This window comes from Protopterus annectens, chromosome 13.part0 (assembly GCF_019279795.1).
Source record: "Protopterus annectens isolate FY-2018-M chromosome 13.part0, PAN1.0, whole genome shotgun sequence".
Taxonomy (NCBI): domain Eukaryota; kingdom Metazoa; phylum Chordata; order Ceratodontiformes; family Protopteridae; genus Protopterus; species Protopterus annectens.
Genome location: NC_056747.1, coordinates 1,243,733,680 through 1,243,757,460, shown reverse-complemented (window position 1 = coordinate 1,243,757,460; position 23,781 = coordinate 1,243,733,680). Strand labels below are relative to the sequence as shown.

The window sequence follows — 23,781 nt, the reverse complement described above, 5'->3', positions numbered from 1 at the left end:
ATAGTCCTTTTTTCAATAGTAAACCTTGACTATAAACTCTTTATGGTTATTTTGGCTATAAGGATTGCAGACTCCTATTACAGCTAAGGCATCCAGACCAGGGGTGTAGCTAGAAATTCCTATTTGGTATTGAAATATCATTTTGTTGCCTCCCACCTCCCACCTATCAATTAAAAAAATGTACTCAACCCTTAAAATGTTGCCCCTATACACTTCAGAAAGAACTACACTATTTTCAGCTGTTGCCACTTATAAGCATAATAAGAGATACTGTTCCTATTATGTAAGTGTGTTTTGACTGGTGATGTACAACATACACTAGTTTAGATGTCCCTAAATATCATGTGCTGTTACATGTATAAAATGTCCAAAATGATGTTCTGAAAAAATGTACACATTTGAGTACACTGAGTATGCCTAGCTACACCCCTGATCCAGACAAAGCTGGGTTTTTACCTAGCTGAACAGTTATTGGCAGTTTAATAAAATTTGCCAAGCTTACTGAAGACACCAGCAACTTTACTCAGCCCTCATGAGGCCAATCATTGAATATAATGCCCCTTTGACATTTACAAGTAGAATGCCCACAGACACCTTACTAAAAGGATACAAGGCCTGAACGACATGTCCTACATGGACAGACTCAAAGCTCTGTCACTATACAAGGTGTCCTACAGCATGCTAAGAACTGACCTGTGCCTGGCATAGAAGGCATCCTTCGACCCATTACTGATGGATTTACTGCATATCAGCCAAGTCAAATGGCATCAAAAATACTTGATCTAGGGATCTAAACCTCTTCTGTAACAACAACAGAATGATTTGGAGGGACAGGTATATCTCACAGGGGATACTGCTTCTGTGGAATAGACTCCCCATCCACATAAAACAAAGTTCATCCCTGTCCATTTTCAAGTGCAGCTTAGATCTATGGATAGGAAACACAAAATTTATCCCAGAACTGCCTCCTGTACTACTAATGGACAGAGTCATCTCCAAAATGCTTTATCCAATTATGGGTCCCCTCAAATTATCTATGGTTTGATCCCAGTTATGCTCATTGGGGGTAATATATAATTATCCACCATGGGATGGGTAAGGCTACACTATAACCAAATGGGATAGGTTATTTCAAGCATAAAAAGGGAAACTGGCTTAGCTTAAAATGACCCTCTATGACAATTAGCCTAACACTTACCTCTGAACAGGATGTTTAGTTTGCTTCCACTAACACAGACTCAGATGCAGGAAAAGCATTTCACAAAGTGAAATGGGAGTTTCTGTTTTCGCTGTTAAGGCATATGGGTTTCTATTCTACTTTAATAGATTTAATAAGAAAACTATACAGTCTACAGCCTGTATAAAAGTAGGTCCAAGTCTTTCTACTAGAATAGGACTTTTCAGAGGTAACTGACAAGGACATCCCCTGTCTTCACTGCTACTTGTATTGTATATTGAACTTCTGGAGATTAAGACGTTTAGTGACACAGGGATATATTAGTGGCTGTCAGTTTAACGTCTCACTTTAGGGAGATGAGCTGTTACTACATATAATTAATTCTGTTGAAAATCTTTCTTTGTTCCTTTCTTTTTTTTTCTTTCTTTAACAAGTTGAATTTTTTTGGTACTCTGGAAGCTATAAGCTTAATACGCATAAAAGCTGAAACATTTATGATTAACTCAAATCTACTCTCAACAGTGAAATGTTTTCCTTTTTTGAGCAAATCAAGTCAGATGACTTGTTTGAAGCAAAGATCCAATAGGACAGACAAGCCTGATTCAAAGTTCTGTATTGAGAAAGACCATCTGATTTACTCTCACTGATGGGGAAAACATTCCACCATAGTACCAAAAATATTTAAGTTTGCTAACCAGGTTGCAGGATTGATCCATAAAAACCTTGTTTTGAGCTTAGCTGGTAAAGAGATAGGAGTATATCAAAAGTGGCCCAGAAGACAAGAAGGAGACAACTGCGGATGAAGACTCAGGTCTTCCCAACTATAACTCTCCTTCCATGAGTGAGCGAAAGGTCTGGACTTGCAAACATAATCATAGAATATACAAGGCAATTGGGCGTTATGGTCATGTATGCCTTGCCAGTACAGAACCTTTGACCTTAACTTCTTTTCAAGGAGCCTGTAACAGGCCAGTCATACCACAGGTGTAGTTGTGATTACCCATACAGATCTGTAACCCCTTTTGAATGAAGTGTGGTGCATTGCTTAATTTGGATTGGAAGTTTGTTCCAAAGAAAGGGTTGGGCTTGCACGACAGATCTGTCTCTCCAGCACGTTTTATTGGCTAACACAAGTTTAGATCACTGGTTCTAGTATTCCTGGGACTATTTGACTTGTGGAGATATGAGAGCTCTTGGACTACTCGATCTCGGAAATCTGAGTTTAGATCGCCCTTAAGAAGTTTATAGGATATCGAATAAAGGGACAGTGCTTTCAATTCAGCCTCTCCTGGTAGCTTTTGTCTTTTTAACCTCAACATGTGATCTCTTTAGTTAGGAACCTCTGCGGTCTTTCTAACTGTTGTATGTGTCAACATGTTGCAATTAGAAGTGTTATAAAACGTCGGTATGCAACTAGCTATTCAAACGAAAGACACGGTTTTCCCACGACGAGTGTTAATAATGATTATACTGAAATAAAAAGGTTCTAACAATTACAAAAAAATGAAATACTAATACAGTGGTTTCTCTTGGTGCGTTGGCAATGTTTGTCAACCTATTTTCTACTTAAAACAATGCATAATTTTACAGTAAAGCATGCCAGCCAGTCTGGCAACTAGTCTATCTCATTCTGGAAAGCAATGTGCGAATGGCGCAAACTCAATCTTGTAATTTAAAACAGTAACCTTGATACAAATCTCGTATCGGGAAAAACGTACACACTTTAGCCCGTGCCAATTTATGCCCAACATGCCCCCACTACCTCCAGTCCTCCCAGTACCTGGGGAAAGGCGCGCATGTGCCCTACAACACCATATTTGCAAGACAAAACCAGCATGTTTGGCAAGGTGTATATGTTTCTCGAAACGCGTGCGCAATAAGGCTTTGGTGGGATTTGTTTTACTGAGCGCGTACTCGATTCCCCCTCCTCCACTCCGCCCAGCGCTCGAGACGGAGTGTAAGTGAAAGTCGCGAGACGCGGGGCAGCCACGTAGTGCTGCGGTGGGGGAGACCGAGTACCAAGGAAAGGAGCGAGTGGGCGAGCTGGCTGGTTGGCTGGCTGACAAGCGCCGGCTGGCGGGCGGGGAGAGCAGCGCACAGCTCGCGCTGGAACGTAGGAGAATGGGTGGAGGCGGTGCGACGCTCGGCCTGGGTAAGTAACTGCCGGCCTCCCTCCGGCCCCTCTTGCATCGACATTTTAACCCTTTCATTTAGTGGTTCTTTGGGCCCAGGCCGCTGGAAAATGGCCAGGAGCTGTGGGACTTAGTAGGCCGCTCGAGAAGTTGTATTCACAACGGGAACACTAGAAACATGATGCTGTGTCTGGGATTCTTAACTCTGCAACCTCGGGAGCAAGTTGTTATAGCATCTTTTGGCGGTGGGGTAACAGCACCTGCTGGGCAATGGCTGTAATGGGGTACGGGTGGTTACCTAATATACAGTATATATTTTTGACGTATGTTGATGTTTGTGTGCTTGCATGCATTGGTATGTGTCTATTGTGCCCGGGTATATGCGCCTGCAGTCATTGGACTAGTGGGTTTGTGTATCCGTCATGCATTGGTGTATGTGCATATTGTGACTCGGTGGGATGTCATTCATGGGTGTATTTTGTTCCTGTCAACCACTGAGGTATGTAAGTGTGTGTACGTGAATCTTAAGTGCATTTGGCATAGCTTCATAATGTATACTAGTTGGAGAACGGGAATTCATTTAGGAGGTGGCTCCAACACTATTTGCATAAGCTAGGCGAGGAGTTTATGAACTCTCAAAGGGCATACGTGTTGCACAAGTTAGTGTTTATATAAGAGTTGTAGTGGCTCAAAGAAAGTGTTCAGCTGTATTGGAGGCCCATTGACCTGCTGATGACTGTAACTTGCAAGCAGTATTATGTGTGCCTTTTTTCTTTTGCCTCTTGTGGGTCTCCAGTTGCTTAGAAACAGCATTGAGATGTGGGTAGTATGTACCATGCCACATTGTTATCTTATAACGAGCCTTTTGTTTTATGCTATATGTTGTCTGCATCCACATTTAGTTGGTATGTGCACTTTTATGTAGTAATAGCTGCATGAACTTGGATGTATTGCTAAGTGTTGGCTTGTAAGCACTAACTGCATGCATTTATGTGTTGTCATATATATTATTTTGTGTTGTCCTATAAATTCTGATTGTATACCATCTTGTGCCAAGTCACCTTTTAAGTAAGGGGCAATAAGAAGGTGGTATATTATGGATGTAGTAGAATGGAATGTTACTTTGTAGAAGAGACGATTGTCCTACCTTCATGTCACTCAGAGAACTGTGTAACACACTGACCTAATTAGCAAGAAAATGAAATTGCTGCAGGAGGAACTTGGCTGCTGTTCCAAGACTTTCTCTCTGGATCTAGTACGGCAGGAGTGTGGAGTTAGAACTTGTTTGATCGAAGATTGCTTGAATGGGGCTCAAGTTTTTAGCTTTTTATTGGTTAATTTGTTTTCTCATTTGCTACTGTTATGTTTAAAAAAAAATACACTATGCATCGCAGCTTAGCTAGGGTTAAGCTATTCCTGGCACCATAAAGTATGCACTTCAAATTTTCTCTTTAGAACTAGCCAGTTTTTTAGTTTAGCACTCGTCGGTTTCTTTGCGCTCAGCACTTGTTCAGAACTTGTAAGCACTAAATAAGCTACATATTACTACAGCACACTACTTTCCTCACTTGAGGAAAACAGTTTTTAGTACTTAATAAGCACCTATCCAGGTATGTCTAAGGGTCCGCTCCCAGTGTTTTCTCCCGTCTACCTGATGAATCTGGGTATCTTGGGGCAATACAGTAATTGCCTCATGTACACAGGTAACCCTCTCCTCCTACCACCCAACACTACAACCTGTGAGAGATGCACTTGTAGCCAAACTGTAAGCAAAGCTCTCTTCACCCAAGACTGGACTAGACAGTCAAGGAGAAGTTAAACACTTGCACCACACCACACTCATCACATAGTTTCTCAAAACCTACACCACCAAAAACACACAGCAACACAACACACACCTATATTCGCGGAGGCACTCAACAAAAATCTGCTCAAGTAACAGAGACCTCCAAAGCAGAAACGCATGCAAACTCCACCCCCCCAACACAACCCAAATGACACACAGCCCACAAACTGTGTGCCACTCAACCATAACCATACCATAAGGCATAACAACGTACCCAACACTCTAGTCCTAGGTGATTCTATAGTCAGGCACACTGATGTTCCACTCCCCAGGCTAAACAAGGAGAAAGTCGCTGTCAGCTGCCAGAATCTGACACATAACGCACGCACTCGGGTCACAAGTATGACTCTTGTCATTGTCCATGTTGGTGTGAATGACCTGACACGTACCTCCCTGGACTACATGAAAAGAGACATGGATGAGCTCTCAGATCTTGTAGCCCAGGCAGGTATGACCCTAGCCCTGAGTAGCATCCTGCCATCACCTAGAATGATACCACAGTACAAGGAGAAAATGATTGACTTAAATAATTGGCTAAGCTTCTGGTGTCATTCTAAGGGGATCCAGTATCTGTCTGCTTGGGATGACATTATCGACAGACCACAATGCTTTGCCAGAGATGGCCTGCACCTGTCGCCCTTGGGATTCCAGATACTGGCTAAGGCTCTTGCCACCCTATAGTGCCTTTTTTAGGGAAGGTTCAAGTGACAAATTAACCACTGTAGCAGGTACAAGCAAGCAAAATCTGAGGGTAATGCTACTCAATGCTAGAAGTTTAAACCTCAAAATGCATTCACTCGAGGCACTCCTTTAAAATGGAGAACATCGACATCTGTGCAGTGACAGAGACGTGGTTCAAGGCTCCAGCGAGCACCCCTGCCTTACCAGGCTAAAATTCATACCACACCTTTCGGCCACCTAACCTGTACAAAAACACTAAAGGTGGAAGCGTGTCCATATTCATTAAGGATATCCACACCTCCAGGCTAGTTGCTCAGCATAATGCATCCGAGATTAACTCTTGGCAAGACCGCAATCCAAATTGTAACTTGCTACAGATCCCCCACCATGCCCCAGGATTCCCACTCCTCTTTTCTTGATACACTGGAAAATATTAGGGTACAACCCAACACACTAATGGGCGATTTCAACCACCCTACCCTTAACTGGGAAAACTACTCCTGTACCAACTCTTGCTCGTTTTCTTGAATTTATAAATTCCAATGCCTTGGATCCTCACCCCCACCAGGGGCAGCAGTATCCTAGACCTGGTCATTACCAACATGGGCGACCGGTGTTCCACACCAGATGTCATTTTCATTGTTGGTCAGATCCGACCACTAGCTAATCAGCCTGGACATCCACATCCCACCCCCACCCACCATTGGGGAAACCACCGTAACAAAATTCTCCAAAGCCAACTTCAGGCTTCTTAAGATAGAAATGGCAAACTTCATGACACCCATGCAGATGAACAATAGAGGTACGACTGCTGATTCCTACACAAATGCACTTTATAAGCACTTACACGAGTGCATGGATTGTGCTATCCCTAACAAAACCAAGATACTGTCCTCCAAAAAAGGAAGCCGATCTGGTGGTCCCCTGCCATAAACAAACTCTACAACAGAAGAAAGAAACTGTTGCAAAAAAAAAGACTAAAATCCCATGACTGGAAGAACTCCCTGGTCAGCCTCAGTAAGAAGCTGAGATACCTCATAAAATTCTCCAAAGCAAGTTATGAAAACAAAATCTCCAGAGTCTAAAGACCACCACAAAACATTCTATATCTGTGTCAAGAATCACAATGGCAACACTCAGATCTGCTCTGAGTTACAGCACAATGGCACGAAATATACAGAACCAACTGATATCACCAACATCCTGGCAGGTTCAGTGCTAACTTTACCCCCCCCCCCCCCCAAGGACCCATCTGTATACCGGAGAATGCAAAGTTCCTGTAATCACAGCTGCACAGGTAAAAAACACACTTTCCAAAGCCAAGCACTCAGCATCCATGGGACCTGACAACATCCCAGGCTGCGTTCTACATGAACTACAGAAAGAACTGGCACACCACCTAAGCAGCACGGTCAGTCATAGCCTCACCTCAGGCTTTGTGCCCACTGAGTGGCGCACAGCAACTGTTATCCCACTCAGCAAAGGGGGAGCCTCCACGGACCCCGGGCACTACTGCCCCAATTCGCCTAACAAGCCTGGTCTGCAAGGCCATGGAATGTATCCTCATGGAACTTATAAACAAAGACATTAGTAATCTCAAAACTCTGGACCCCACCCAGTTCAAGTTTGTAAAAGGCAGATCATGTCTCCTAAACCTGATTGACTTCTTTGAAGCAGTCACCAAAGCTGTAGACGATTGTTAAGTGGTTCACACAGCCTATCTAGATCTCGCCAAGGCTTTTGGCACCATCCCTCACTCTGGAATTATAGATAAACTCACTAAACTAGGTATAAATCTCTGTCACAAGATGGGCTGCCAACTGGCTCACTGACAGAACCCACACTGTGAAAGTAGCAGACTCCAAATCCGACTTCAGACCAGTGACAAATGGAGTACCACAGGGTTCAGTCATGGGTCCTCTCCTGTTTGGTGTCTACTTTTCTAAAGTACAGGCTAACACAGATGGTCTTTTGTTAACAAAGTTCGCAGATGACTGCAAACTAGGAGCCATAATTGAAGCTCTTAACGATGTGGACGTCCTACAAAAGGGCCTCACTGAGACAGATGCCTGGTATCAAAGCCATGGCCTCAAGCTCAATGCCAAAAGGTGCATTGTCATCCCCTTTGGTAAAAACTGTACCCATGAGCTACCACATGGGTGATAGTCTATTTAACACTGAAAGTGTGATAACAGACCTTGGGACACAGGTGGACAGTAGTCTCTCCTTTGATGATCACATTGCCACAGTAGTCAGGAAATCCTCCTACATGGCACACCTAATCACAAAAGGTTTCTCTCCAGGAAAAGAGATAACTGTTCCCCTCTACTTGTCACTCATTAGACCCATTATAGAGTACAACACCCCTTTTGGTATGTACCTCACAAGACATCTACAACAACTGGAAAGGCCGCAGAAATACCTCGCAAAGAGGATTACCAGCCTCAAACAGATGCTCAATGCAGACGGTCTAAAAAAAAACTTAAGTGTTGAAAATTGCATGCATGAAGAAGTGGACTATGTTTACCCATGTTAATTTGGTGTGTGTACCACTGTGTTGATCCTTTTCAGACGCATTCGAGCCTTTATGGTGATGGGCTACAGTGTAAAGTATAATAGAGTTATAGGAAACTTGAAATTTACAGAGTAGCACAATGATGTATGTTGCAAATTGCAGATACTGTAATAACGTAGCCATAGTTAAATTCTTAAGATGTAATGCAGTGTTTCAACATGTAAGATAACAGTCAATGTTCTGGTAGTCCAGGTTGTGTCATAATAATTTACAGATGTTCCTTGCAACAAGGTGCTCCTTTAACACCTTTTTAAACAGGTTAAGACAAATGTTTCTGGTGGTTAGAGAGATTTTAGCGAAGTCTTTTTTGGCTAGAGAGACCTCTCGCATCTTAAGTGCCAGTGCAGCGTTTGAACCATAACTCTGTATTGCTGATCCATTGTTTGCTTATTTGTATGCATTCATAAATAGCAACATTTGTCAAGTTATTAAAAAAGGTTATTTAATTTTTCAATTTTGCCCGCTTTCATTCTATAAATATTTCTAATTTATGTTTTAATAACTTCTGTATTTGTCTTTCATAGCTGGTCATTTTGTTCTTAAGCCATAGTTTGTTGCTTGATTTAATGAACTGGTCATGATTGAAACACCGTTCACAAATTGTAAAATAAAGTTACGCGTATGGGGATTAATACTAGAGGAGCTTCTGAGGGAGTACACGTTTTATTCTGTAGTGGTGGGCTAGTTTTATCATAAGTCAGGTCAACTGTTAGTGTATTCAGCAAGTAGAAAGCTCTTGGAGTAGCTCTTAGCCAGTGCTGTAGTGCAGTGCTTGTTGGGAGATGGTGAGAAAATATTTTCTAAATTAGAAAAATTCGAAGTTAAGAGGAATACTGTAGTAGTATTGCCTGCTTGCTTATTTATTTTTGTTGATTTTTGAGATAATCTAGCTCTGTCTGAATAATAGCTCCTTTTCAGTCAAGTCCCAAGGAGGAAAGCTCCATGTATAGAGTAAAAATTTACAAAAGATCATGCATTATAAAATGTGCATTACAGCATTAAAATAGAATGTAATAAAACACATGGGGGAAGGGAGCAAATGTTAAAATAAACTTGAGGCAAAAAAATACACGTATATATCTATAGATATGTGTGTATGTATGTGTGTGCGTGTATGTATATATATATATATATATATATATTCTATGTATATATGAATTCACGGTCTCGGATACTGCAGTTTTATGTGCTATCCTCTTGTAAGAAAACAAAAGTAGACGAATAGGGTATGTTAGTCATAGTTTGTCAAATATATATTTTATTCTCCGATACACTTTGCAGTTAAGGAAATTCTAAGCAGGTAAGATTGTTGTAAAAATGTATTTATTTTACATTTGTTAACCGGGATAGTCCAACTAGATACATGTCCATTTTCAGTGGAGGCCCAGGGAGAAATGCTTCAAAGAAGCACACATGCAAGTCATATAAACAATATATTTTACATGTTTCTAGTATATTCAACCATACAATATAGATGAGCACACCTTAATTCCTTCACAAAGACATATATAATGATCAGTACATATACAAACAATTTAGTATGTTAAATATCTATCTAGAGTCACATCATGCATCTGAATGTGGCATTGATGAGACTAAACAGTCCTATCAGGAGATTGTGTTTTAAGGCAACAGTGGAAAATGAAGTTTACTTTATAAATGTAGACATTGAGTTTTGCAGGGTTGAATCTGATCGTTTAGGTCAACGCATGTGTTGTAGGGAGAGTCATTTGAAGAAAGGAATGGAAGATATCTGACAGGGTAATACTTTTAGTGAGTAGAGATGCATTTAGAGCTAGGAATAGAAAGACTGGAGTAGTGATGAAATACAGTTAAGTCAGTGTCCTGTTAGTTTGTAGTCTTTCTCATAGCCACAGGACCCAGAATAACTGTTAGTCTTCCTTTTTTATAATGGCATGAACTGCTAATTTTCAGCTGCTTCACTGCCCATATTGCTTATTGTACATTTGTGCCTCTTTCGGATCTCAGCTGCATAGCCTTTCCTAGGGGACCACACTGTGTTTTAACTGTAGAAAGTAATAAAGGAAAGAACACTGGTTTGTTTCCTAAGACCACATCAACCAGTTTCAGTTAAGATTAGCTGGTAGAAAACTTTTAAATTTACAACAAAAATACTAGCAAATTTAAGTAATGTTTCACAAACTTCTGAAAAGGAGGGTTGGCATAACAGAATATCAACTACTGTAGTAACTAGTGTACACAAATATGTTTGAAATTTTCTTGCAGAAACAAATTTGAAATTCTGAGGAATGCAGCATTATGAGCCCATGTTTTACTTCTTTTAATCGCTTTTGTGAACAGGAAATTGAGGTGGTGATCTGTTACATTTAGCAGTAAATTGGTTGATTTTTGGAAACTTTGTTTACTAAGCATTCTTAAAAGAAAAAAAAATGCTGGTCTCCCTGAAAAAGTGGGACTTGTGCTCGTTTAGTCTTAAGCTAAGAATGTAGTGAAATTAACTGTTTGCAGTTTTTTTGAGAGCATAATACAAGTGATGTGCTGTTTTTTATTCCAGATTGTATATGCATTTTGTAGTGGTTTTGCAATTGGAAGTTTGTGAGCTTATATCCATCTACTTCCCTAAAACTTCAAGCTTTTTATGCATATAATTTTTAGCTTTGTTTTATTAACAGTATTGGTGAGTGCTGTGCACACGTATGGATTCACCTGCATACATCACTTCCTTTTTGTCAGATCCATTTTATCTGTTTCTAGTCTTAGTGCAGGTAAGGAAAGGCTCCTGCTCTGCCCTGGTTTCTGATTTTAAGACTTGTTTGTCAGTGTAGCAGGTCTAACACTTTACTGTGGGTGTCTGCTTTCAGTGCACATCATGCATGGGGAAGTTCCCCTCACCTGCACTGCTGTGTAGTTAGTGGTGAGGATATGATGAGTAGGGATACTGCCCCCCTCAAAACAATGGTGCTTTTATAGTTTTTGGAGCAATTGTATTCCCCCTCCCAGAGACCTTGGTTGCTGGCAATTTGTATGATATAGTCATGATTGACTGTTTTTGACTTTCTTGTATGAGTAAGTTACGTTGAATACTTTATATCACTCAGAACAGCTGAGTCTTTTAATGAGCAGTTTGTTTTAAAGTAGAACTGATTTGTGTGATTGTGTCTAAATTAGTGCATTTCATCTCGTATTAAGCAAAGAGCAGCTTTGTGTTTGTAGTATTATACAGTCTTTCCTCAATTGTATTTGGAGCTATGTACAGCTACTTGAGCATTTCTCAGCTAAATATCCATACTAATATTATATCTGATGGATACGCATAAAAGTTTCAGAGCAATTTTGTCTCGTGGCCATCTACACTTTGCTAGTATGTGCCCTAAGAATGCATCCCCTTCTTCAACAAGGGCTAGGTTAGTTAGTGTCTGGGTAAATTTTGAGGGTATCCATCCAGACTGTGAAGGAGAGGCCGAAGAGGTCTCTAATGGAATGTTGTGGGTGAGGCAGAGATCCCCTCTCAAGACGTCTGTTAAATACTGGGTGAAGGGATAGAGCGACTTGCTAGTTTTGGTTGCTCATGGGTTTTAAGACTGGAATCTCTTACTTTGGAGCTGATGGGGCTTCTGTAGTTATCTGACATTTTGAGTGAGGCACATCCCAAAGGAAGAATTGTGCTTAATCAGTCCTAGTCATAAAATAACTAACTGAAATCTTTATATCTGGATGGTACATCCTTGGCTATTAATTGAGCTAAGCAGAAGAATTTTCTGATTAGTTACCCAATGATCTGAAGAGAAGGAACTTATCAGCACATTGTTCCTGGCTACATTTTCATTTGCTAGGTAGATTGTTGTATATACTGTGTGAGGCCGAGGGGCTGTTTGCAAAGTGAAATAGTATTTCACCTTGTGTTTAATTTGAGGCAGTTTCCAGTATACAAGGTGTTTAATTGGTTAGGGTCTTTCTGACTGGTACTGGTGGTGATTGTGGGGAGTTCTTGACGATAACACCCAGTTTGCAGTTATCTGCATACTTTTTTAACCAATTGGCCTGGTTCTCAGTTAATGCTGTAAAGGATGCATCTCTGTATGGAACCATAGGGGACTTTGCTGGTTGCTTTTATTCTTTCAGGTGAGGCATATGCCACGTGAGTGGTGCATTCTGCCTATTAGCCAGATTGCCATCCTCCTTTGGTGTAGTGATCTATATTTTAATGCATTTAATTTGCTTACAATGCACCACGGGGTGTGCTATGAAACTTTGGTTAGGTCAAGACGGACTGACTAGTGTGATCACTATAAACCGCCTATGTGACCCTCTGAAAGACAAACTGTTAATTAGTCAGGATCGCCCTTTGAAAAAGCCAACTGAGTTTTAAAAGACAAACTGTTAATAGTCAGGATCGCCCTTTGAAAAAGCCAGCTGAGGTTTGAGATATAACTGAGAAGATCATTTGTGATGCACTAGTTGTTTAATGACTTTAAAGTTTTGTTTTTTCCCCAGTGGTTATTTAACATAATACACATTCTGTATTAGTCTGCTTTATAAGCTGTTGTGTTGGAGCGACTGCACAGGTGTAGGACTGCTGCTTGTGTTTTGCTGGAGATTTTTCATTGGGCTTCAAGTGATAACTGGTCACAGACCAGTGGGATATCCGAGTAAACCATTTAAAGCTAGCTGGTAAGTTTGTCAGAAGTTTACGGTTTCTTTTAGTGTCCCTTTTTTTATAATGCTGTGGTATTTCACTGAAGTTAAGTTTACAATATAAACCTTGTTTTTCTGGCATCTAGGTACAGTTTATGCAACTGCTGTCCATTTGAATTTCAGTTTACGTTCTTTCCACGTGGTATAGATAACTTTTTATTGTATTATTATGATTATTTTGTCTTTTGTTAACTGGGTTAGTCCTGCTGGGCTAGTGGCCCATTTTCAAAGGAGACCCAAGCTGAAAATCTCCATAAAAAGAAACAAGTAAAAAGTGTACAAAAAATAGCAATGTGAAAAATCTGTAACATAACCGCATACAGTCATGCCAAGTCAGAGAAGGAGTACAAAGGCAGCAAGATGTTCATGCAATAAAAGAAAAATAAAGCATAAAACTTCAGCCAAAACAATGGCTACAATTATAAATGACAATTTTAAGAATAGGTCATCAGAGAGGAAGAAAAAGTCCAAGCATAGAAAAAGAAATGGGTAGAGCGGAAGAGGAAGTATTAAAAAGAAGGGTAGAATACGGATTAGAAGAGCCTAGGTAGTAGAAGCAGTTATGAGAAGGGCAGGGTAGGGAGTAAAGTAGTTAAGGAAAGACTCAAATAGGTTAAGAAATGGTAATGCTCAGCAGCACAGCTGACGTATCGCAGTGCTGGTGTTTGTGGAAATTATATTGGAGTGAGAGGAGAATTGTTAGTTTATCACTTGGGTGAAATAAGGTTACGTAGGTTGATTACAGTTACAGGAGGGAGAGTTTGCAAGGTAGATCTTAAGTTCTCTTGAATTGAATGGAGGATTGGATAGAACGTATACTGGTAGGGAGTTTGTTCCAAGTTTGAGATACAGAGCATTTATAAAGTAATCTGCCTACTATTTTATTAGGCCAGTAGCGGTTGGTCAGTGCTGCGAAGAGACCGTGAAGGTTTGTATGGAGATAGGAGGGTAGACGGGGAGGGCCAGTCTGCAGAGTACAGAATGTGTTATCTGTAGCTGGAAAAGTTGGGAGTAGTTTAGGGAATTCTGGCCATTGTAGTTTAAGGGCAAGGCAGTGATGGGATTTGTAAGGTAAGTTGCCAGCAAATCTTGTCTGTCTGGTTGTAAGTTTGTTCAAGTTTGGTTAAAAGATTTGTTTGGAGGTGAGTAAGTATAGGGGAAGCATATAGTAGGCAGGAGAGAGGAGGTAAGCTTGAGCTAATGAAGTCCTTGTGTTGATGGATAAGAATTTTTTTTCTGTACAAAAGAGTTTTTGATTAGTCTTTTTGTTGGATTATTGGATATGAAGATGAAATTTGAGTTTATCATTAATTGTAACTTCTAGAAGTTTGATGTGAAGAGTCAGCATGGATGATCTCTAATGGAGAGAGACTGTAGGAAGTTTTTAGGTTGGATATGGACTTTGGAAGAAAAATAAGTTTTTAGTTTTCCTAGGGTTAAGGATGAGTTGATTATTAGTTAACCAGAGTTCAGTGGTGTTGTAAGCAGTCTGTGAGAGTGAAGGTTGGTAGGGTTGTCAGAGGGGGAAATGAGTAGAATCATCGACTTACTGGATCAGAGATGAGGTGCAGCAGGTGGAGCACAGATTGTTAGTAAAAAAAATTATTGAAGAGGAGGGGCCTAGAGTGGATCCTTGTGGTTTGGATATGTAAGAAAGCAGAGCAGGAGGCTTACCGTCTAACAGATTGCTGACTTAAGATAATTTAGTAAACCAGAGAATAGAAGAAGCAGATTGAGTTCAGTTAGTTTAGTAAGAAGCTTACAGTGGGAGATGGTGTTGAATGCCTTGGAGAGGTCGAGGAATAGGCATATGACACCAGTTTCTCTCTAGTCTCTGCTATCCACTGGGTGAAGGATAGATAGGCTACTGTGGTGGGGTCTAAATCCATGTTGAGAGGAGATTTTCCTGGAGTAGGTGTTTAAGACTACGTCTGAATGCATTTCTCTAGAATTTTTGAGAGGAGAGAGGATGGCTATAGGTCGGAAATTGGAAGCGTCAGTGGAGTTGCCACCTTTTATGAAGTGGAATAGTGTAAAAGGATTTCTAAATTTCTGGGACTGAGGATTCTTTGGAGTGGTTAATTTGGATTGAAATGGGGTATGCTATAGTGCAAGTTTAAGAAACTGTGGGTGGTAGCTTGTCGAAAGAGGGAGAACTAGGTTTAAGTTTCAGTAAAAGGGATTTTATATAAGCAGTGGAAACTGGTTTCAGTGAGAAGGCTGAGTGTAGGCAGATGGTAGGGGAGAGAGTGTCTGGAGGGATTATTTTATGGATAGTCAATGAAGTAATTTAGTAGGGTGGCTGTTTTGCGTAGTGTATTATTGGGGAAGGGGTTGGGAGTAGGTTTTCCTGGATGGAGAATATTGTTAATGGTGTACCAAAATCGTTTGGGTACTTCTAGAGCAACTATATAGCCTTTTGGCTTAATTTTTGAGCCGTCTTATGGTTTATAATGTGTCATTTTTATACAGGTCCTACAGGTACCATGTGCAACTAGAATTGCATTGTAATTGTTTTTGTCCCTTTGAAGTTGATCTGAATGAATATTAATCTCCTAAATGAGCTAGATGCATTAAAGCAACACTCTTTTGCATGGTAAAACATTGCTTACTTGTCAGTAATGTAACTTATTTGTCTAGTCTGTGATTATGGTGTACTTGTCCATAGCCTATATTGCTACTTACCTTAGTAAATGGTCTCAGTAAATTTACTTTTGTTCTACAGCCTGTAGTATACACACACTGTAGTCTTCTATTCCATTGGCAGTTATCTCCTGAATCATTGTACCTCTTCATGCTTTGAGTTTGGTTAGTATGCAGTTTGTACTATTCTACGTAGTTTTTGGCAGTCCAGTGCTCTGCCTGTTGCCATATGATATCTTGATACAGAGTTCAACATTCTAGTCCTCCCTTTCAACAAGATATTCAGCATTTTTTTCAGTCGCATCATTTAATTTAAAATAATCCTTTAGTGTAAACTGTCCTACTTCATTATTTGTATGGCTTGGAAAAGTGTTTTCTGTAAGTAGTAATGAAGGGTATTCTTGGGACCTCAGTAACCCTCTGGGGCCTTGCCCCAAGAGGTACCCTGTCATCAGTAATACTCAGTGCTACACAACCCCACTAGTTAACAAATCGTGGTATTCCCATCTCTTTAGGCATGCTGCGATCTTGCCAGCCAGCATAATATTGAAAGGATAAGTCAGACAAATGCCTTCTGCTCCAGGTCCCGTCCAAGAGCCGATGGGAGGGAGACTCACCAAAATCCAAGACTTGATTCGTTACTGAATAGAAGTTTAATTGCATACGCTTTGTGCAGTTAACATAGGTTCATAGGTAGGTATTAAGCTAGCGGCCCAAGGGTCTAAGTAAGCATAGCCAACAAGGTTCCTTGGCTTACGCCACCCAAGAAAGTTAATTTCTTGTGTCCCTGTTGAGCAGTGCCACAGAAGTGATCCCTGGGGTGTACTTCCTATTTCCCATACACTCGAGATTTTTCTTTGAGTGCTAATGAGGAACTTTGCTTGACATAGATGGGTAGCTTGTTCCAGAGTATAGGAAATCTCTGGGACAGGAATCTATCTCTCCAGCATGTCCTGTTTATTGTGGTGACAAGGTTTAGGTCCCTAGAGCATGTATCTCTGAGGTATTGGGATTTCTTTAGGCATAGCATGTCCAATAGCTCTGGGTTTAACATAGCTTTATATGTTTGGCAGAGATCTCCTCGAAGTAGGCGATATGCTACAGAGTAAAGCCAGAGCTTTTTGAGACTCAGTGTAGGGCATCTGTTTGAGGCCAGTAATCCTTTTTGTGAGGTACTTCTTTGGCCTTTCCAGGTTCTGCAGATGTCATGTGAGGTACATTCCAAAAGGGATGTTGTACTATAATGGATCTAATGAGTGCCGAGTAGAGGGGAACAGTGACCTCTTTTCCTGGATGAGAACCCTTTTGTGATGGTGTGCCACACAGGATTTCAAGACTACTGTGGCAATGGGATTATCAAAGGAGAGACTACTATCCACCTGGGTCCCAAGGTCTTTTATCACACACTTGACGTTAAGTAAACTGCCATTTATGTGGTAGTTTATGGGTACGGAGTTTTTACCAAAGGGGATGACCATGCACATTTTGGCATTGAGCTTGAGGCCATGCCTCTGACACCAGGCATCTGTCTCGGTGAGGCCCTTCTGTAGGATGTCCACATCATTTGGGGACTCTACTATGGCTTCTAGTTTGCAGTTATCTGCAAACTTCGTCAGCCAGAGGCCTTATGTCTGAGCCTGTACTTCAGAGAAGATATCAAACAGGAGAGGTCCCAGGACTGAACCCTGTGGTACTCCACTTAGCCTAGCATGAACCTATGAACCTATCTGCCCTAGGGCATTTATAAGCCTAGCCAGAGTGTGTTTGGCTTTCGCCACCCATTTTAAATTAATTTTGCTATGCCTTTTTTTGAGGTTAATGATTAGGTGGGCTATATAAAATGTTTTTCTAACCACTTTGGCCACGTGGTTGTCAAATGAGAGATTGCTATCAACTTGGTTCCCCAGGTCCCTAATGACTTCTTCTGTACTTAATGGATTACCACCTATGTGATAATTTGTGGGCACTTTGTTTTTGCCAAAGGGGATGACTATACACTTTTTGGCATTTAGCTTGAGGCCATGGCTCTGGCACCAGTTGTCTGTTTCTATGAGGCCCTTTTGGAGGATGCTTGTGTCGGCTGGAGAGTTGATTATGGTGCCCAGTTTGCAGTCATCTGCGAACTTGGTCAGCCACAGTCCTTCCGTGTTGGCCTGTACCGCCGAGAAATATATACCGAACAAGAGAGGTCCCAAGACTGAGCCTTGTGGGACACCACTTGTAACTGGTTTGGAGTCTGACATGGCTCCAGCAATTCTAACCATGTGGGTTCTGTCCTTGAGCCAGTTTGCAACCCATTTAGTGACATTAGGATTTATATTTAAGCTGGTGAGCTTCTCTATAATGCCCGAGTGGAGTATTGTATCAAAGGCTTTTGCGAGGTCCAGGTAGGCTGTGTGGACCACCTTCCCCTCATCAATGGCCTTGGTGACTGTTTCAAAGAAATCGACCAGGTTTAAGAGGCAGGATCTGCCCTTAAAGCCAAACTGGGTAGGATCCAGTGTCTGTAGGTCCCCAATATCTTTATTTATGAGGTCCATGATGATCCTTTCCATAGCTTTGCAGACCAAGCTAATCAGGCTTATGGGGTGATAGTTTCCCGGATCCGTTGAGGCACCACCTTTGTGGAGAGGGACCACTGTTGCTGTACGCCACTCTTTGGGTACATATCCTGTAGTAAGGCTAAGATTGAACAGTAATTTTATGTTTGGGTTTAGCTCTTCTTGGAGTTCATGTAGGACGCAGCCCGGGACACCATCTGGTCCCATTGATGCTGTGTATTTTGCTTTGGAGAGGGTTGCTCTTACCTGAGCATCGGAGATGTCAGGGGGGCAGCACTCTGTTGGGATAGATATTTGCCCTTTGGGGGGGAGGGGGGGGGAGTTTGCACTGAACCTGTCAGCTAGGATGTTGGCAATGTCTGTGGGCTCGTTGTATTTTTTGTCATTTTGGACTAATTCTGAGCATATCTGGGAATTCCCACCCAGGTTCCTAACATAACTAAAGAAAGCCTTGTGATTATCCTTAATGTCCTGTGCAATTTTTCTCTCAAAGCTGGCCTTAGACGATTTTCTGAGTGCCTGTAGTTTTTTGCTAATACTGATCAGAGATGCCTTCCCTTTTTGGGATTTTGCTCTTTCATGTAGTAGCTTCCTCCTTCTATTGTGTAGTTTGTTTATGGCTGGGGTCCACCAGACAGGACGTCTGCCTTTGGAGGATTGGGTCTTGGTTTTATTTGGGATTGCATGATCCAGGCATTCCTGAAGGTGTTCATAGAATGTGTTTATAAAGGATTCTGCGGTCTGGGCGTATTTTCCACAGGCCGGGGCTTTGAAGGATTTCGCCGGTTTTGAGGTGTGAAATTTGCTTTAGAGAAGTTTTTCACTGGTTTTCTGGGCAGGAGGTGGGGTCGGGATGTGAATATCCAGTGAGATTAGTTTATGGTCTGATCTTACCAGTGAGGGATACACTTCTGGTCTGGAGCATAGTGTCCCCATGTTGGTGATGATCAGGTCCAGTATGTTTTCCCTCTTGTGGGAGTGGTAACAAGTTGTCCCATAGCATTTGAGTTTATAAATTCTAGGAACCTTTGGGCTAGGGTGTTGGAGCTAGAGTAATGCTCCCAGTCTATGTTTGGGTAGTTGAAGTCGCCCAATATAATGGTGTTTGGAGAGACCTTCATATTTTACAGTATTCTCAGGAAGGCCAAGTGGGGTTCCTGTGTTTGGGAGGGTGGTCTGTAGCAGGCTATAAACTGGAAGGCAGTTTTACCCACAGTTAGTTGCACATGGATAGTCTCTGATGCTTCGTGCTGTGCCACCAACCTGGAGGTGTGGGTATCTTTGACGAATATTGATACTCCCTCCTTTTGTGGTTCGGTCCAAGTTTTGGGGCCGAAAAGCATGGTATGAGGTATAACCTGGTAGTGCTGGGGTGCTCTCGGGAGCCTTGAACCAGGTTTCTGTTACTGCACAGATATCTATGTTCTCCATGCTAAGGAGAGTTTCGAGTGCGTGCATCTTGAGGTTTAGACTTCTGGCGTTGAGTAGCATTACTCTTAGTTTCTTATCCCTTGTGATTATGGAGGTGGGTTTGCCTTTTGAGCCTTGCCTAAAAAAGGCACTATGGGGGTAGCAAGAGCCTTTGCCAATATCCGAAAGCCCAGAGGTGACAGGTGCAAGCCGTCCCTAGCGAAGCATCGTGGCTTGTCGAGCATGTCATCCCAGGCAGACAGGCATTGGATCCCCTTTGAATGACACCAACACTACTTAAGCCAATTGTTGAAATTGATAGTCTTGTCTTCATATTGTGGCGGCATTCTTGGTGAGGGTAAGATGCTACTCAAGGTCAGGGTCATACCGGCCTGGGCTACATGCTCAGAGAGCTCCTCTGTCTCTTTTCATGTCGTCCAGGGAGGTACGTCTCGGGTCATTCACACCAGCATGGACAATGACTGAGTCATATTTGTACTTGCCTTGGAGTGACCTGAGTGCTTGTGTTATGTGGTGGATCCTAGTGCCCGATGGGCAGCTCACTGTGACCTTCTCTTTGTTCAGCCTAGTGAGCGGGACGTCAGTGTGCCTGACGATAGTCCCCTATTACAAGTGTATCAGGTGTGTTGTTTAGCCTTAAGGCCTGTGACTGTTCAGCACACTGGCTTTGTGAGCTATGTGTTGCACGTGTTTTGTTTTGGGGTAGCGGTTGCTTGGGTGTCTGCTTTGGAGGTCTCTGCTGCTTAGGCAGATTTTTATTTAGAGCCTCCGAGTATGTTTTTGTGTGTTTGTGTTTGGTTTGTTGTCGTGGTAGGTCTATGTGAGACTGGAATTGTAGTGAGTGTGGTTTCCTTCTCCTCCTGACTGGTTACGCCAGTACTGAGTTGAGAGAGCTTAGCCTCCAGTTTGGCTATATGGTTGCATCTCTCACATGTGTTGGAATTTGTTGGGAGGAGGAGAGGGTTGTCTGTGTACATGAGGCAGTTGTAACATTGCCTCAAGATTCCCAGATTCACCAGCTGGACTGGAGAGGAGATTGACAACTGACCTTTGGACATGCTAGAATAGTATTGGGAATTCCTTTATAATTGAAAAAAGGGCCAATGGGGAACAAGGTACTCAAGGGGAGTTTGTGAGGGTGTAGTGCTTTTAATTTTTTAGAGCTGACTTACATAATTGCTTTAGTGAGCAAGTGCCAGGTAACTTAAATGCAAAAACAACAAACAGTAACTTTCAAGTGAAACAAGGAAATAAGTACAGTAAGCAATGCAGATATCACTAGGGATCTACAGAAGTGCTAAAAGGCCGCGTTTTAGGTGGAATTAGCGTTTCAGGGAAATAAACAACAAGCATACAAATAAAGCTAGATTCAGCAGGCCTGGATCTAGTCTATGCTACAGCAAACAAGGTGTACCAATTTCAGTAAGAAACAGTTAGAATATGCAGGCACTATAAGCCTTTAACCAGAAATTCCCTGCTCAGAAGGGCAGAGTCCAGCCTCTCCTCCCACAAGAGTGCAGACCGCAATCCTTCTTAACGTAAAATAACTGGCCTGAAGCCCAAGTGCTTAAACCAGAACTAATACACTTTTAGAATAACAGACACTGAGCTCTCAATCAGCAGTTCCCAACTTAGAAGGATGTAAGCTACCTGTCCTGCCACCACAGTGGAGGCCACAATCCTAATGTAAAACAACTGGTCTGAAGCCCAAGTGCTTAATCCAAAAGACCTAGAAATGATAGCTACACTTTAATCAAGTTACTACCAGCAGTAATAAATACAACTGAATACTTTAAAGAATGCCTGGATTAGTGCTCAAGTTATACAAACAAAGCTCGATTCAGCAGGTCTGGATCTAGTCTATGCTACAGCAAACAAGGTGTACCAATTTCAGTAAGAAACCGTTCAAATATGCAGGCACTATAAGCTTTAACCAGAAATTCCCAGCTCAGAAGGACAGAGTCCAGCCTCTCCTCCCACAAGAGTGCAGAACACGAACCCTCTTAATGTAAAATAACTGGCCTCAAGCCCAAGTGCTTAAACCAGAATTAATACACTTTTAGAATAACAGACACTGAGCCCTCAATCAACAGTTCCCAACTTGGCTACCTGTTCTGCCACTACAGTGCAGACCACAAACCTTCTTAATGTAAAACTGGTCTGAAGCCCAGGTGCTTAAACTAAAAGGCTTAGAATGAGTTGCACCAAGCAGTAATAAATACAATTGAGTACTTTTAAGATGACGCAAAAGCAAAATAAAGTAGGAAAAAACACAAATACAGTAAAAGCAGATAATTCTTTTTTTTTTTTCTTTCTTGGAAAGCGAGAAAGGAGTAGCAGAAACTAAGCTGATTGGCCTTCTCAAATGCTGTCCCTGTACTGGGTAGAATGAGGTAATGACACTAGACTGGGAGGAGGGTCCCAGATCAAATTTACACTAGGGGCGGGCAACTGCAAAGCCACCAACTATAAAAACACTATACCAACAGGGAGGGAGGGTGCGAAACAAACTGCAGAAATGTTACTCGCAGCTGAAAAGCAGCAGTGAGCCTTTAAATGAAAGTTTTAAACAGCTAAAGGAGCCACTAGAAAAAAGAGTTTAACTGCAACAAGTTATCATAAACAAACAACCCAACAGCTGCTTAATAAGAGTGGACAATTTCCAGTTAATACCTCACACACAGTGAAACTAGCTAGAAAAATACACAGTACACAAAGTGCTATAAACAACAAAGAAATAAAGAACAAAATGAACAAAAAAACAGGATACTTAATGTTATATATTATAGCTCCGAGTTTGCCGAGTGTCCTTCCTTCGATTAGCTCTTGTCACTGGTTTGAAGTCAGATTTGGAGTCTGCAACTTTTTTACAGTGTGAGTTCTGTCAGTGAGCCAGTTGGCAGCCCACCTTGTGACACAGGGATTTATACCCAGTTTAGCTATACTTCCAGAATGGGGGATGGTGTTGAAAACCTTGGCAAGGTCAAGATAGGCTGTGTGAACCACCTTACCCTCTTCTACGGCTTTGGTGACTGCCTCAAAGTCGATCAGGTTCAGAAGGCATGATCTGCTTTCACAAACCCGAATTGGGTGGAGTCCAGAGTTTGGAGGTTACCAATGTCTCCGAGTTCCATGGCCTTGCAGACCAGGCTTGTCAGGCTAATAGGGCAATAGTTCCCAGGATCCGTGGTTGCTCCCCCTTTGTGGAGTGGGATAACTGTTGCTGTGCGCCATTCAGTGGGCACAAAGCCTGACGTGAGACTATGATTGAGCATGGTGGAGAGCCGGTTCTTTCTGAAGTTCATGTAAAACGCAGCCTGGGATGTTCGGTCTCATGGATGCTGTGTTTTTGGTTTTAGAGTGCAGCATTTACCTGTATAGATGTGATTACAGGGACTCTGCATGAACCTTTCTGCCAGGATGTTGGCAATGTCAGTTGGTTCTGTATTTTTTTTGTGCCGTTGTGCTGTAACTCAGCAGATCTGTGTGTTGCCATTGAGATTCTTGACATAGCTATAGAATGCTTTGTGGTTGCCCTTAGAATCGGCGGCGTTTTGTTTTCTTAGCTAGCTTTGGAGGATCTTATAAGGGATCTCTGCTTCTTACTGAGGCTGACCAGGGAACGCCTCCACTCAAGGGATTTTACTCTCTTGCAGCAGTTTCCTTCTGTTGTAGAGTTTGTTTATGGCCGGGGACCACCAGATTGGCTTCCTTTTTTTTGGAGGATAGCATCTTGGTTCTGTTTGGGATAGCACGATCCATGCACTCGTGTAATTGCTTGTAGAGTGCATTTGTGTAGGATTTAGCAGTCATAACTGTATTGTCCATCTGCATCGGTGTCATGAAGTTTGCCACTTCTGTTTAAAGAAGCATGAAGTTGACTTTGGAGAAACATTTTACTATGGTTTCCTTTAATGCTGGGTGGGGGCGGGATGCGGATATCTAGGGTGATTAGCTTATGTTCGGATCTGACCAACGAGGAGTTGACTTCAGGTGTGGAACTCGTGTTGGTAATGATTAGGTCTAGGATGTTGTTGGCCCTGGTGGAGGTGTGGATA

The 23,781-nt window shown here is 41.9% G+C and overlaps 1 protein-coding gene across 2 annotated transcripts in view; it reads left to right on the top strand.

Moving 5' to 3' along the window:
- The first annotated feature begins 3,103 nt into the window (after nt 1-3,103).
- ZNF652 (zinc finger protein 652) overlaps nt 3,104-23,781 on the top strand; it is a 541,773-nt gene continuing 521,095 nt past the window's right edge. The window contains exon 1 of one of the 2 annotated variants that reach the window (XM_044055265.1): nt 3,104-3,329. The gene's annotated coding sequence lies outside the window, so the exon portion shown is untranslated. Of the gene's footprint in view, nt 3,330-3,427; nt 3,594-23,781 lie in introns of those variants that run through there. The other variant, XM_044055266.1, reaches the window with a different exon arrangement.